Below are 16130 nucleotides of genomic sequence, written 5' to 3'. Positions count from 1 at the left end.
GTGAATACGTTCCTAAATATGGCAGGGTTGTTAACATCCCCTCCTGTGGGAACGCATATAACCCCTGCCAGCCAAGACATGAATCAAACCTGAACCACGCCCTCCTATTTCTGCCGTACTCTGCGTCCGTCTCAGCTTTCCTACTTATCAAAAATGTAAAATACCACAGTAATCCGACTTGCCACTCACCTCGACAGCAGAATAAGAATAATTTACGGCTCTGATTGCTTTTAGCCTCTTGTTATATATCAATATGCAACGCCACTTCTTACATACAAATATCATACAGTTTCTTCTTTCAAGGCTTATTGGCTCCGATCCCCTGCTGACACGGAATGTTAAATCTCCACAGAGCTCCTATTAATGTATGATTAACTTTTGATGCGGCTCTGCACCAGGCTGAAAATGAAGTACTTCAGTAACATGACTGCGGCGAACAAAGCCATCAGTTTAGCGCTCTCCTCATCTTCCCATCAGTATATTGGTCTTGATGTTGAAATTCCTGCTGACTGGACTGTCATCCATCAGGAGAGATAAATTTCCTCTCGCTCTGTAATGATCCCCGAAGAGTATTAAAATACGATTCACTGATTCGCATCTAATTAGGAAACAATTAGTGATATTAACATATCAGCCACTGCCATACACAAGCAGCAAATGTCCACTGCCCCTTAGAGAGTCACAGTTTGTGCCTTATATATACTTCACACCACACACTTAATTTCTCCCTCAACCCTCTAATGCCGGCGCAGTAATGGGTGCAGAGGCACAGCCTCCCTGCTGTGGGTTAATGACTGTGACACTGTTGTGCTTGAATATACAGCAATGCACAATCAGGAGAGGAGCGGTTGAAAACAACATCATTACAGTCATTCCCAGAATCCGTCGGATACGTCTGAGACCCTGCGCTTAGCGCGTGTCAAAACAACATTCTGCCGAACCGAGTACCACTCATTGAGCCAGGATCTGTCCTTGTAAAAGACCAGAGACAAGACCGAAGATCCTGACATCAAATTCTAAAGTGAGCTGCACCAGGTCCACAACTGAATATTACAGCTTTTTCCTCCAAGAGAGAATTCATGAATGAGACAAGAAGAGATAAAAAAGTCCTCTAAAAATGGTCAAAGTCACAACCTAGATTAGGTCAAGGTAATCATGCTTAGAAGCCATTAGTCTTGTGCACAAAGGTTTTACTGTCTCACTGTGTTTAATTAATATTGGCTAGCGCAGTTCATGCGAAAGCCACACGCACCTAGAGTCACAGACGGGGCCTCTGCAGGCGAGAGCCCACAGCTCGAGATGGCCACAGAAGTTTCTTCAGGCTGCCAGAACTGACTGACTTCGCTTCACTCACGATATTACTGCAGCAAAATGGGAGCTTCACCTAGGAACCCCCCCCAGTCCCCGACAGCCTCTGGAAGTGCCAGTGACTTCGGCCAGGCTGCAAACATAGAGCACCGCTCACTGCATTAAAAGGTCTTCATCAGTTCATTAGCAATCCAATTACAAGGACAGACAAACAAATTGGTGACTGTGATCTGCAGGTGAAGATTACTGCTGATGATATTGTAGCATTAAGTGCAACACCCTCTCCCAAAAGAAAAAGCTAGGTAGATGTCTTGTAATAAATTTGGGAATATAAATGATGCTCTTATGATGACGTTCACAGTAACTTACTAAAGGTGTAACAATTTAATCGAATAGTGATTCTATAAGTAAAGATTAAATGATTATGAAGTCTTACATACACACATTATTAAATTAGATTAATTTTGATAAGCTTAAAAAAAACTTTTAAAAAGTGATATAGTTCTACTGTGTACTTTGTAAAACATAAAAAATTGGTTTAGGCGACAATGATTCAAAAGACGTAAACTTTACATCAAAGCTCTAGTTCAAAGATCGGCATTTAGTTGCAAGGGGAAAAACCAGTATGTGGCACTAGTGTAAGACAGAAGCTGCACAGCAGCGGAAACGTGACTGTGGGCAGCTACGCATCAATTGTTTTGGGTTTTTTTTTGTTTTTTGTTTTTTTTTACATAACCCTACAACTTACAATCATTTTAAGAAAGTAGGTTGTCTGTGCTGTACCCAAACACTCTGAGGGGACGCGTGAATGTTGGCGGCCATGCAGTGGCTGTAGCAGACATACAGAATGTGATCGTTTGATTGCAGGGTAATTTCTCCTGCTATGAGACCACTCTGATATTTTTAACTCTACAGTGATTGCAAAGCAGATTAAACTTAATGACCTAAAGTAGCTGTGGGCCATACCGAAAATATATTTCATAATAATACTTCATAATGGTATATAAAAATAATTTTATATTATTTAGCAGTATATTGTGATGTACTCAAGCTTTTGGAAATTCAATTAAGAGATGATTTATAGAAAATTTAACCAGATGCAGCTTATAGGAAACACAGAAAAGCTTAAGAAAATCTTTACTGGTTCACAAATCTCTAATGTCTCATGCTTTAATTTGTGATATCATCCAACACTAAGCTGAAGCTGCGTCAGAGCGTCTTCCCAAACCATCAAGAATCAGTTTCTGGGAGAGAAGGCCATATTTGAAGATATTAAATTCTGGCAAACTATCGGCTAATAGAAGCACGATTATAAAACATTTTTGCATTCAAAATCAGTATTCAAGCTCACTCTTATTGCAGGTTCGTTATCTACAGAATGCCTTACAACTGCTTAGAGCTACTGTACCACACACCTGTTACATCACTTTAATACTCATTATACAGCTTCATAACAAAATCAGGGCTGCAACGAACAGTTATTATTACTATGGATTAATCAGTTGTTTTTTCAATCAATTGATTAATAGTTTGGTCTAATAAATGTCACAAAATCTCTAAGTGACAAAAGTCTGAGGTGACAAATGTGTAAGTTGTCTAAATTGCTTATTTTGTCTGACTAACACTCCAAAACCCAAAGTTATCCAATTTACAATTAGAAGAAAAAAAAACAAACAGGCAAAAGCAAAGCCTCACATTTAAATAGGTGGAGCCAGCCTCATCAATGATGCTAACAATAATACATTTTCAAAGTTGTTTTTGTAATTCATTTGCTGTCAATCGAATCATCAATTACTCCACTACTTGTCTCAGCACTAAAACCGATAAATGATTACAAACTTCAAATGGATTTGTGGATACACCTTGTGCTCCAAACACATTTGACACCCTGTGTCTACTACGTTAAAGGGAATAATCTGTGTATGCATGCACTGTGCGTCTGGTCTGGCGACTAACGAGTGGAGGCGGGAGAAGACTTCAGCACAGTTGCTTAAGCTGTACGCACCCATGGTAACTGTACTCATTAATGTAGGGATTGTAATGCGAAGTCATGCATTGGAAACTATGACCCTAATCACAATGATCGAGTTTGTGCATGAGAGAGAGGCAGAGTTAGTCATTATCACTGTGTGAACATACACATAAAAATTTTGTGTTTAAAAAATGCCTTTATTTGAGGAGGCTCCTCTAGCTAAGGGAGTGAAAATTAAATTAGGTAAATAGAGAACATAATTTAGAGGGAGGATGTTATCCAGTGAAAAGAAAATCAAATAAGAACATTTCTCATCCAGAGAGTCCTGATTTTTAATTCTCTCTCTCTATCGCTCTCTCTAAACTTAGCTAATCATTCTCATTTTGCATCTAACTGCTACAAATTCTGACGCTTCACACAGAAAATTCAGATACAATCAAGGACCTGAAAGTCCTCACTCTTCAAATGACAACAGGGCAACCGCGACTACCTTGGCTAAATATACTGCACACTCACAACAGCGGGCAAGGTGAAGCTGACGTGTGACTCCGCGTTGACAGCAGGAATTATCTGTTTGCTCAAGGACTACAGCTGCAGGCAGCGTCTAAAAAAAAAAAAAAAAAAAAACGCAGTGTATTTGCGGACAAACAGTGAAGAAAAAAGACCAACATCTCGGCGCCTGTCCTGTAACATCAACAAATGCCGTGTGGCATACAAAGCATTCAGGCCGCAGAGGAATGACTCAGAGTCTCAGAGTGTCATCATCACATTGCTACTCTTGGTGTAAAATGCAGATTGTGGTGAGGCAACGTTTTTACCACAGAGCGCAGTGGTCTGCACGTGGGATTCATGTGGTCGACATAACATCAGTTTTATTCAGTTCTGATGCCAAAGTCACATCTCGATTTTATAAAATGAAGCCATGCTGCGTGTTACTGAATTGACTGGGATAGTTGCACAAGAGTACTTGTACAGGGGTGCGTAAAAAGGTTTTGCAGTTTTTTTCTTTGGAAGATCAGTAAAATGTTGCGTAATTTGCTACTGGCACCATTTTGTCATCCAAAGTAGGACGAGCGGGATTCGCTCCACAAGATGTGATGGCATGTTTAAAGCTTTTGTCATGTATTTCAGCGGTTTGACTCCGTTAGACTTCATACTAACTGCGAATGCCTACATCAAGGGGCCAGACTGTGAACATTCAGATCCTTCCCGTGCTTGGGACTGTCCCTACTGTATTTGCATGTGGAGGTCGCAGTGAAATGTACGGCTCTATTCTTGTGTGGGCACAGGGTACATGGCTCAAAGTGGTATTTCCTAAGGGGCAGTGGGTTTTGTTCCTTTGCCCGTGACTGCTTGGTATTTTGCCATGAACGTCACCAATGCGCTGCTGCTTGACACTTCCCTCGCGACACTCCCCTTAGTGTCAATGGCCATGACTTGGGTGTGAAAATTCACCAAATTTTGCGCCCCCCGCAGCCCGCCTGCTCCGACCAAGTCAGCAGCACATTACCACCGCTGTTTTGTGGCAGTGGCATCACTAATTGGTGGAGGCACACCTTTTCAACTCCCTGCAAAATCACACAGATCCCTTTTTATGTATGTCTCGCTTGTCTGCTTCACTTTCATTATACATTCTTCAATCAGCAGACGTCTAATTGCACAGATTTTTTTTTTTTTTTTTTTTAAATTCTGATTACGGGAGCGATGCCAGGGAGGCACGCTAGAGAATAATGTCTGATTCTTACCAGCACCTGTCAGGCACAACAGCTTTCATGTATGAATGCCTTTCCTTTCAGCTGATTAACTCCCTTTGGAGTCATCGGAAAGTGGCAGGTATGTGTTCCCTCTGCAGTTTCAAATATAAGTGGCGCACATTTTAAAAGCGCCAGACCCATCGGTGACTGCTATGCTCTCGTGCACGTTAAACTCGTCAGTTATCTTTCGGCATTCTTCGGAGTCGGAAGCAGTTTATGGTATAAAAATCACCTGGAGTGTTGGGGACGGTGGCATCCTCAGAACCTTGACGTAAATGCATGCCCATCGTTAATGCCATTACTACATGCAATATTTAAGTAACTGCTTTGGGAAAACAATTTTTTTTTCCAAGGAAGGTAATCATAATGAATTATGAGCAGGGGGTACTCGGTGGTTCTAGATGAAAATGAACCATGAGTTTTCATGTTGTGTAGACTAAAACATGAAGTCATAATAATTTATTTACACAGTAGTGCGAGTATTGCTATAAAGCATTAAGGGTGTATTGTACGTCTGTTCAAAGGGAAAAAGAAAACAGTTGATTTCATAAACAAGCGTATTATTCCAAACCTTCCAAATGCAAATAACGGTCTATTAATTGAGTTACAGATACCTACAAGGTACTCTGGCTGACAAGGTACCTTAATTGGACACTTAACAGCTTTTAAATTGCCTGATCATCAATTCCCTTCCAACCTTGTCTCCAAAACGATGGCCCGTTGCTTAGCTCTAGTGGCCATGTTTACAGTGTGCAGCACAAATGTTCACTAGTCAGGGTCAAGTCGTCCTCGAAATGTCACGCAATACAAAGACTTTACAGCTGTTAAACCCATGAAAGGAGGCTTGATGCCCTTTTTGATTTTTTCAAACTGACGGGCAGTATTTGAGCTCTGCCATGAATGATTAAATGTGTTCTCTTGCCTACAATATCACTGCTCTTGGTTTGGATTGAACTTCAAAGACTGCGGGAATACCCTGTTAGTCCCGCCCTTCACTGGCAGTCTTAGAAATTCAGCGTATTCGTGACAGGAGGAAATGAAGCCTTATAGAGATGTTTTTGCAACGGGACAAGAAAGACGGGGTGAATATGGACCACCGGACCCGGCTAGGGTTGGGTGACATGACTATATACAGTGCACTGCCAAATTTGAAATCTGTCAAACATCAGATTTTTTGCTATATGAGGACACTGTACTAGGACCCCACCTCACATTTGCATAAAATGTACTACATAACCATATAGAGATTGTAGATAATACTTTTTAATTAGCAAACATCTTACGATATTTGACTTGAAACACAGGTTGTATTAACTAGCAGTTGCAAGGCAAAGTTAAATTCATTCTAGTAGGCTGATTTGTTTCGGCTGCTTTATGTAGTACATTCTGTTTTGGCCGGTGAAGCTGTAATTCGGGTCACTTTTCATGACAGAAGGAATTGCATATACCTGTTTGATAACAACACTTTGCAAAAAACAGATGATGATATTATAGTTGATCAATGGAAAATTATGTTAACAACTCTGCCAAAACAACTGCACACATACAGTGGGACACTAAGGCTGATTGTCTCCTCAGGGTTAAAAAAAAATCCACTCTTCAGTGCAAACATGTGACTTTAATCTCTATTTTCCCTGTAAACATGGCTAAAGGCTGACTTTTCACACTCTTTGCAGGACAGCACTTGTGCACATATGATCAATAAAGGCAGTGGAATAAGACAATGGTCAAATGGAAAATTTGATTAAATGAAATGTAAATACTTGTATCTTGTTCCATCTTAATGAGACGCCACTGGATTCACGTGTTCATCAGACAGACAAATTAACAGCAGTGTGAACTGCAAGTAATCATAATGTGGCTTGAACAACTGAGATGATGCTATAAGATGAGCTAAATTCATGGTGGTGCCTGAGTATTCATGAAATTAATTCACTTTATAAAATGATTTCAAGTTTTTTTTTAAATTTATGTCTATGGTCTATGGGATGTGCTGACTGATGTGCTTGTAAGTTACTGGTGTATGTGCTCAGGTAATAATTACAAGCATCAGACCTCTCCAGGCAATACAAACATGATGGCCTAATTCTGGTTTTTGCATTATTAGGATTCCCAAATTGACATAATTTTCTATTGCACAGCTTCAAGCCATAACTAGCCTTTTATGAAATAAATACTTGATAGGTGATCTAATCTCATTAAAACAAAAACAAAACAAAAAACAAATGAGACAGTCTGCAGCTCAAAGGGACAGTTTTGAAAAAGTCATGAGCCCAATGCAGCAAATGCAAGTGACAAGCCGCACTGCAAGCATATGTGTTTTTTCACTGGTTTACTGAAGCTAAATCAAGCTATTAGTTAATTTTACACCCTCTTCGCAAGATTATTCCCAACATATCCTACAGTATTATAAGAATTTCCACAGTTGATATGGCTCAATTTTATCAATTTGTAGGCAAACTGCAAATCTACACAACACTGCCCTTATTTAAATACTCTACCCCAAACTTCACAGTGAAAAACAGAAATACACACCCTTGCAGAGGAAGAGGGAAATGAGTTTTTATGAACCGACATTGGAAAAATGATAAAAATTTATCAGACAGTGCATTTTACCTGCTAGGAATCAATATCATAATAACAGAGGGTAAACATAATGTATGATAAGGCTGAAAATAAATTGTAAACACCTGTAAATAATTTTATTTATTTATTTATTTTTTTTTTTACACAGACAGGCCTGACCATTACCGAGAAAATAGAAATTATATGTGTGTGTAATAAAAAAGCATCACCACACAAGGCACAATTCAATTCAAGGCTGACCCACAACATTTCTATCAGCACTTTAAACCCAGTTAAACCCGCTTTACATCCGTTACTTAAAACTACTGTACGCTCTTAAGGAAATGTTGAAAGCCAAATTATAAATGGATGGCTGTTGTAAATCCTGAAAACAAACGAAAAAATCTCCGGCCCCTACTACAGATATTGTGGTGTATGGATGTTGTGGGTGGTGCCTGCAGAGTAGTTTGGACAGTAGAAACGGGCGACTCAGATCAAATGAGCAGTTGTTACAATTTCCATAAGCATGTTCACAGGCCATGGGTCCCCGACAGCTCAAACATCTGAACTTCACTATTGGTTGAATTACACCATTATGTGGATGTAATTTTTCGGTGCTAACCTTTTCATCTGGATTGAGGAGGAGGAGGGAAAATATCCAACTAAGATAAAAAAAAAAAAAAAAATCAGTAGCACACAATCCTTAGCACACAGCAGAATACTGATGGCAGTGGCTTTCCAGAGTATCACCTAGGAAGATGAAAAGGAGGTCAGAGTGGCTGAGTCTAAGGATGGCATTTCTTCTTCTCTGAGTGATTAGAAGCACAGTCTCCTTCCCCAGTCATCCTCTACCCACATCCCTGCCTGGCTTCTACCACTTCTCTTCCATTGAGTCCCCTCTATTCTCTGCGCTGGAGAGACAGTGTGCCCCGCAATCCAGCCGAAAGACACCATCTGTTTCGACTTCTTTGTGATAAAGCTGAATGAATCAGACTGGAAATGTGAAATTGAAATCCTAAACAAACCGAATGGAAATTTCTTCTGTTTGAGGGGAAACCTTATTACTGCTGCACTGCGAGCTTCATACAAAAAGTCCAGGAGCAGCAACTTTTTATGCGTTACTCGTAAGAAATGTTCAGTGGACACCTACAATAACGGGAGAAAACAATGTGCAGGCCAGCTGAACCGTGGCAAGACAGCTTAGCTGATGGACTACAATAAAGGCAAGTTTTCAAACTGCTCTTCTTGACCTGAGTAATCAATAATTGAACCATTTTCAAGACTCCTTAGTCTTAGAGACACAAGTCCAAATTTTTTTGCTCTTTACTTCACTAGTATTTGGAATCAATGTTAGTTCTGACGCAGTCTCTTATTGCTAAATCCCTCCATTCATCCCCATTCAAGCCTCCCTGGAGCTTTCTTTGTTCTAGGATAAAAGTAAAGGTTCCAATCTCCTCACCTCTAGCTGTTAACAACATCCTGCAGGCATGTGATGGCTGCTTCTGCGGCTCTCCTGGTCAACACGAGTGTTTGCGACCAACATCGTGACAGAATATCTTCTCTAAAAGCACAGATAAAGTGGCATAAAAAACGGGCTTATAAATGCATCCACACCCATTCGCCGAGTCCGCTGCAGAGGATTCCAGACTTCAAAGATGTGCACATGGTAATCTGCTTTAAATGGATGTATCGGGGGCCTCTATCATAGCTCGATCATAAACCGAGCCGACTTAAACTACGGCTGAAAAAACAATGCTAATAGTGGATAATTATCAGCTTTAACTCCATCTGCACTAGCTGCTCTATTCCCTCTCCAATCACACACAGAGGCTGGTGAATAAACACAATGGCATGAATAAATAATGACCCCACAATCCTCTTAAGGTCCCCGAATAGTGGGAGGAAAAAAAGACAAAAGTTTACTTTTGGTGTTTGAGAGCAAGCGGAGCCTGAAATTGTAAGCGACTCATTAGGGCTACATGTGGCTTGCCTGGGGCCTCGCAGAACAAAGATGGCAGCATCCCCATCCTGTCATTCCTCAGCGCATTTTAGGGCCTGGCCTTATAAAATTCTAAAGTATACCCTTAAGTAAAAGCTACATTCACAATAAAAGACAGTAAAGAGCTAAAGCACTGCCTCAAACAAACTGCAAAGCTTCATGTCTTCCAAACTTTCTTCTGGAATCAAAATTTTATAAGACTTGTGTGTGGGAATTCTGAGTGTTGAGAGCGCCACCTTTTCCTTCATTTGTTCAGATTTGCTGTGTTGTGCATTACCACCATAGTAACGTGTGGCGTATGCTTTCATGCTAAAGGAGCACCCCTCTGTCAAAACGTTATTTTGGATTGCATAAAAGCCCACCGCTTTTTATTTCAGACACTTTGTCAGTGTTAAAGAATTGATTTGTGTGCGCGGCTCTCCCAGCTCCCACTGAGCGCATGACAGTTCAAAAGGCTATCTGAAATACATGTGTCAGGAGGCTTGTAAAATTAAGCCACTGAGAGTCAAATGAGGTTTGTTTACTATAGAAGTGGTTACAGGATTTAAAGATTAATATAGGGCTGAATTTGAACTAATCGCTTGAACAGAAATAGGAATCCTGATCTAGTATCATAATTTTGTAACCCTTTAATTGCATCTCTCAATTGTCTTTCCTGAAACAAATCCCAAGTATGCGTTCAGCACAGTGGTAATGGCAAGAATGCAATAATACGAGATAACATATGCAGACAGAAAGCACCTTTTCCGGAGCGTAATTGTAGAGGCTTTGGCCGGCACGAGGTAAGCCAATTTCAATTCCAAATTTCCACTGAGGCAATGAATAGAAATGAAGTTGCCTGAGGTAGATGGAGCCTTAGCAACCGAAGATGGGCAACAGCATGAACACCAGAATTATCCTTTACCACTCTGTCAAACCAGTAGTCAATCAGAATGTGAATTTCACATATATTTTTCACTGCTGAATAATGAACATTATTCTTTCGCAGGCTAATTTTAATAATGGCAAGTTTGGTAAGGAGTGCCAACATCCTTCAATTTGCTGTTTTTATTGCAACATTTCCACGAGGCCTTTGAACTTACTCTCTTATGAACAGAGCACATTAAAACCGAACTGTTTAATGTCTGAGCTGTGCTAAACAAACAAAAAGACAAACAGTCTGTCTCACCTTACTTACGTCAGTCAATCAAGCTCATCAATTCGTGTTGACACTTTGGTTCTTTTTCAATATAGATTTTGTTGTATTCGGGATGTTGATGTTGATGCTGAGTTGATCTGCAGGATCAGGAATGGGGTCAATCAATTTTTAATTGATCAGCAGCAGCTATGCAAAGCCTAATCCATTTCCAATCCTTTGTTTACTGAACTCGGGCTATAGGCTGAAGCTGTTGTTCATAGTGTTATTTTTCAGAATGAATATGCAAAATGACCTGACATTCCTCCTAAACGTGTACAGCGTAAGCAAGGAAGAAGGGTGCGTAGCCACTTTCCTTTTTATCCCATTTTATCCTCTTTTCACATACAAGTTTGTCTCATCTTTTTCGCACTCATAAATGCAACATGTAACACCTCTGCTTTATTGTCCTTACTGCACAGAACGCCCATGCAACAGTCAACAACTCATCTGTGGAGTTGTGAGAACCCCCCCAGTTCCTCTCTGCTTCGTCCTCACCCTCTTTCAGGCAATACTCACATCAAAAAGACAATTCTGTTGCCACCTATTACGAGGGTGGCAACAGAATCCAATTTAAAAAGCCATAACAATTAGTACCAAGTACCAAGCAACCAATTACCGATTTACACAAGCAAGCTGTAACCTGCCGCCTCTTGCTAGGTGAAACATACTGACATCATTTCTTAAAACTTCCAGAAAGACTAAAAAATACTCAAAGACCTAAGGGAAATCAGGGACATCAGGGTCATCTCCCACACTTTGAAACAAATGACTTTAATGCCCTTAAACATAGACAGGGTTAGGGTCATAAGGCATAAGCCTTATAATATTGTTATTTCAGCCATGCACCACTTTTAATCTGTAGGGTCATACAACCAATGTATGGCTTTTAACGTAACTGTTTATCAGGTAGCTGGCTGACAGATGTCAATTCATTTTCTTTTTCCTGAATTAAGTTTTGTAATTTGAGATTTTGAAAAACAACTTCCTCAGGCTGCCATTCATTCCCACGATAAGTGGAGGAATGTTTTTGTCTTTCCTGGACAACATTTACCATTGGCACTAAGGGAAATGCTAAAACTGTTACACATCCAACCTACTCTAAACCACTATTAGTGCTCAGCTAGTAATAAGTCATCTTAAATGGTCTAGATAGCCCCAAGTGCCTCTATGCCAAAATTTGGTAATTCACACAGTGAAAAGCTCTGAGGTTTGAAGACAGAGAGAATGCAGCTCTGGTGTGACCTGCTGTGGAAGCAGGCAATTTAAACAGCTGAGATAAGACTAATGTTTCCAGCGTGACTGCAGTACTTTAGGGGAACCTCTAAAAGCAGAGGGAAAAAAAAAAAAAAAAAAATCTAAAGCTTATGTCCTGAGCTATTTTCTTCAGCATGCACAGGCTGTGAAATTTCAGTGTGCCTAGCTACTTTCACTTGGAGAGAAATAATCCAGGAGGAACCTGAGCTGTCCAGCACAACAAGGTTTTGGAATTGCGGGGTTTTTTTCCGTGTGTGAAAATCCTATGTGTGCACTACCTCTCTATTTAAGTGTGCTAATCTTATTTTGATTCATGCAGAACTGACAAACCCTGAGAACCAGAGCGGGAGGGTTGCAAATAATTAATCATACAGTTATGCTCAGAGACGATTGTCTGAGTTATCAAACAGATGATCTTGTATTCTACTTGGTTTAAAGCTACTGCTTTCAAGTTTAAAAAAAAAAAAAAGAAGCACGCATGTCGTTTGGTTACTGTCATAAGATACTTGTAATCTGCATACTCTGAAACTTTGCCATGTTATTGTGCTGTGTTTGCATACTCAAAGCTGCTTTCATGTTGGATTCTTGTTATGTGTGTAGCTCTTCAGTCGAAATATTCTGCACATGGATGTAATACAGATAATGAAGATAATGTGAACATCAGCAAAATTTAAAAAAAAAAGATTTTGTATCTTATTTGGATTTATATATGTTTTAACCTTAAAACAACAAGTAGCCTATTATACAGATGATGAAGTGACAGACAGAAGGTTAAACATTTACATTACCAGCGCTGGTTTTTACTGATTAATCTCTTGTAGGTCAACCATGTCTAACAGTTCTGTACCTGCATTTGTATCAGAGACTTACACATATCAGAGATGACCTCTAGTGTGAAAAACCTCAGCATGGACGTTTTTTTAATCTCATACTGGGGCAACAGCGTGTTATGATCTTTGCTTCCTTTTGCCTCCATAACGACCGCTAATTGCTTTCCCTAAAGCTAACTCGTCATTCAGAGCCATCTGGAATTTTATTGCAAGAGACTAGTATAAAAATCAGCCAAAATATCAAATAAGATAAGATAAGAGAAGATATATTTTTTGTAATGTATGCTCAGAGGAATGGAGTATGAGGGAAAAACACAACTTCACAAAACAGGTTTGCAACTAACTTGCATCTAGGGATCAATCACATTCCTTGTAGCCAAGGATACAAGCCAAAATTGAGAACTCCTTTGTCCTTTTAAATTACAAATAAGTTTACCTCATTGTGTGGAACTGATTGGACTCTACACAACACTTCACAGTTATTATTAGAGAGATGTTCCTACACCCACCGTTTTCTTTTTTTTCTTTTTTCTTTTTTTTTTTTTAGGTTTGTTGAAAATTTAAATTCTATTGTTGTGGGTCTGTAAAATAACATAATTACGTTTCTCAAATTTTATAACAAAAACAACTAAGAAAACTGCATTTAATGAAGGTTTGGTTCAACCTGGCCAAACACCTGATCTGCTGAATAATGTCAGTGCTATATGCGCCGATACAGATCCGGAATATTAAATCGGTGCACTGCTACGTGTATCCCATTCTAAGGGAAAGTATTCCCTGAAACTAACATTAATATATGAAATGAGCATAGCTAATTGACTGTGTGTTAAATGGATATTGCTAAGAGAGGGACAGAAGTTGTGAGGCTGCGTTAGGATGATCCTCCATGGAGGAGGGCTCATCCTGCTCCATGTCGTGCTTTGAGCTGTAGTGAGACCCCTGAGCCTTGGTGGTAAGATGGGCCCTGATGTGCTGTTGGTTTAGACTGTTGTAGACACTGGCAGGGAACGGGTATGCAGCTCCACAGATAACAGCCCAAAACTGTCCACAAGGGCCTCTAACACCCAGCAAATTAGCCTGCAAATGAGCCAGAGAATATCTCTACTAATCCATGATCTGAGCAGAGACTCTGCCAAAAAAGTAAACAAATAAATAACTTCACAAGAAATACTGGGGGTGGAAATAACCACGGCTGTGAGCTTGGAACCCACTAGTGATTTCTTTGAAGCATCATTTCGCCTGATATTCTGCCGCTACGATGCCTGTGACCATTTCAGAACAAGCTTCCATGTTGTGCTCAATGCGGATGAACTGAAATTACAGGTCCCACTATTACAGAAAGCAATGTCCCCTACAGCAAATGATCACATTCTCTGTGTCTCTGTCACAGCCAAAAGGTAATGATGCTTCAATATACCACTGTTTTACAAAAGTGATTATATTTGTCTCTACAGGAAAACTGATAATTACCAATTCTAACCATGCACATGGTGTAATTGCTTCTGTGGTTCTTTAAAAAAAAATTCCACACATATTTGTCACTTATTTTATATCTCAGCAAATACAGGAGATGTCTGTCAAAACGAGGCAATTATTTATAAAATTGGCTCTTACCGTTTTACTTTCTTTGATCTTGATTCTTTGAACGATTTTGTGACTTGTTTGAACCAGTGCCCTGTAATTTTGGATATGGTTGTCATTTCTTGTAGAAAGAAAGACTGTAAATGAAATATAATTGCCTGTGACAAAATTTAGGAAGAACGAAAATTGTTTGGTAAAAGCTTTTTACAGTCAACAAGTAATGGCATTCATTTCTGTCGTTACATGAACACTTGTGCACATTTTGTTTTGCAATTTGTTTTGGAATTCGAGCCTGTCGTGTTTATTCTCATTTTGGCTCCATGCAGCATGTACATTAATACGCACGCAGTTAAAGGTTCATGTCACTGTAAGCACTGACATTATATTTGACTGATCTTACAGTATATTCTGTAGCACATAGAGAATTACAAGCCAGGACTGTGATCAATAGTAAAACCAGGTAAATAAAAAACAAGACTAGGTCAAGACCTAGAATGTGGTTGTACTGCCCTTTATCTGTTTGCTTCTCTCCCTCTCTCTGTGCTCACATATATAGCAATTTAATAAAGCTAAATTTCCAATAAAGCTGGTCTCATTTACATGTTTGTATGTTTCTGTGGTAAGAAAACACAACAAGTATGAAATAGTGCCTGAAATGCAGCCCATTAGGACTACATGTGAACCAGCAGTCACTTCCGAGCCATTTCCAAGCTGCTGCTCTGCACGGCTTAATTCCTGATTTTATAAACCGCGATGTCATCTGACACAATCATCATACACATAAGTTAAAGACCACGGCTGTGATGTGATTTCGGCTGTTTTTACCTGTAAAGCTATCACTCAGAGAGAAAGTTAGAAACTCCTATATGTCTGTGTCAGCTGCCGTGCGGTAAATTGAACGAGACACACAGAGAGATGTGCCCAAAGGGGGAAAGCTCGACCTCATGCTCGCAGGGCAATACTGGCGACTCTCTTCTACGGAAAGGAGCTAAGGTTTGTACAAAAAGTCAGAGTAGATTTGTCACTAGGTGCTTTTGTGAAGAAAAGTGGCTAAAGGGGGGTGAAAAGTCTGTAAATCTAGCGACAAAGGTCCTAAATTGGCAACACTGCCTGTAAACACCCCCCTGATGATGACATAGAAACTGTTTGCGCCAATTCATTATGAATGAGCAACGGTCATTGGGGAAACTCCAACACTCAGTCGGCCAACCAATGGTGTAACTTCAGCTCATAGTCGTGCGGCATTCGGCTGACCAATGGTGTAACTTTATCACGCACTCGCTCGCTCACTCACAGTCATTCGCGTTTGAATCTAGACCAGTAATACAGGAAATTTCTTGTCCTATTGGAAGTCAGATTTCACTTCACCCCACAGGTTCCTAATATTGTGGCGAAGCTCCGGGGAATCAGTTCATAGATAAAGCACATTTTACACTTGGAGTGTGCATCAAATCAAATGTGCTTATTCACCTCAGGACGGTTTGGCAACCAGATTTTGGTATTGCAGTAGCCACAGTCTGTGAGGTACAAAATTAAGGTGTGTGGGTTTTGCATCAAAGGGGTAGAAGTGCCGCTTCTTCTGTGGTTACTCAACCACTAACTACTAAAACTATCATAATGAAGAGGGTCCATTTCTAACACGGTTCGTTATGTTAATTTCTCTGTTGGAACTTGACTTTAGTCCAATGAA

The 16130-nt window shown here is 39.9% G+C and overlaps 1 protein-coding gene across 1 annotated transcript in view; it reads right to left on the bottom strand.

The window, feature by feature from the left end:
• Nucleotides 1–16130, bottom strand: part of tenm4 (teneurin transmembrane protein 4) — a 147722-nt gene that overhangs the window by 91294 nt on the left and 40298 nt on the right. The gene's annotated exons all lie outside the window — the stretch shown is intronic.

This window comes from Xiphias gladius, chromosome 7, assembly GCF_016859285.1.
Source record: "Xiphias gladius isolate SHS-SW01 ecotype Sanya breed wild chromosome 7, ASM1685928v1, whole genome shotgun sequence".
NCBI lineage: Eukaryota > Metazoa > Chordata > Actinopteri > Istiophoriformes > Xiphiidae > Xiphias > Xiphias gladius.
The sequence above is the reverse complement of the archived record's forward strand: the minus strand, read 5'-3'. Positions and strand labels throughout refer to the sequence as shown.